Source organism: Nematolebias whitei, chromosome 1 (genome assembly GCF_014905685.2).
Source record: "Nematolebias whitei isolate Nwh7 chromosome 1, NemWhi1, whole genome shotgun sequence".
In the NCBI taxonomy this organism is placed as follows: domain Eukaryota; kingdom Metazoa; phylum Chordata; class Actinopteri; order Cyprinodontiformes; family Rivulidae; genus Nematolebias; species Nematolebias whitei.
Genome location: NC_056498.1, coordinates 89,078,359 through 89,078,944, shown reverse-complemented (window position 1 = coordinate 89,078,944; position 586 = coordinate 89,078,359). Strand labels below are relative to the sequence as shown.

General features: G+C 39.6%; 1 long non-coding RNA gene across 1 annotated transcript in view; it reads left to right on the top strand.

The window, feature by feature from the left end:
- Nucleotides 1-288, top strand: part of LOC119420826 — a 419-nt gene extending 131 nt beyond the window's left edge. The window contains exons 2-3 of the long non-coding RNA XR_005187317.1: nt 98-158; nt 257-288. This is a non-coding gene — a long non-coding RNA (uncharacterized LOC119420826). The remainder of the gene's footprint in view (nt 1-97; nt 159-256) is intronic.
- Nucleotides 289-586: the final 298 nt, after the last annotated feature.

Genomic DNA, 586 nt, shown 5'->3' with positions numbered 1-586 from the left:
CCATAATCTGTCCACACTTTAACTTTTGTCCATAATCTGTCCACACTCTGTTTAACTTTTGTTCTGAGGTCAGTTGAAGTTTTTTTCCTCCTCTCAGGGTGTGAGTCAGAACGCTCACAAAAAGCTCAGATTCTTGCCCGGCATCGTCTACATTGATGGTAAAGTAAATTAGCTTTAACTCGAGGTTTAACCATTTTTTTGTATGACTGGAGGAATTCTGTCAAAAACATCTTACTTTAATTCTCTGTGTTCCCAGAGGGCGGCGCTGTGGGTCTGTCAATACAGAAGAGAGAAAGTTTGATGTCTGAGCTGCGGGACATTTTCAGATCTACAGGTTTTCCTTTTTACATCGTTCCTCTTGAACAGGTCAGCATTAATTCAAGGAAACTGCTCAAATGCAGCAGTTTATTAAACCAACACAAACGGAGTAAATTCAAGTTGAAATGGTAGCACTTAGCATGTTAGGATACATAGACTGGGAGAAGGGCTCGCTGCCATTCAAGTGTTTTCATATCAGAACATAATAAAACTGATCTGTTTTTTAAAGGAAACAGGCTCTAAAAGTCTTGCTTAAAGAACATGGCAG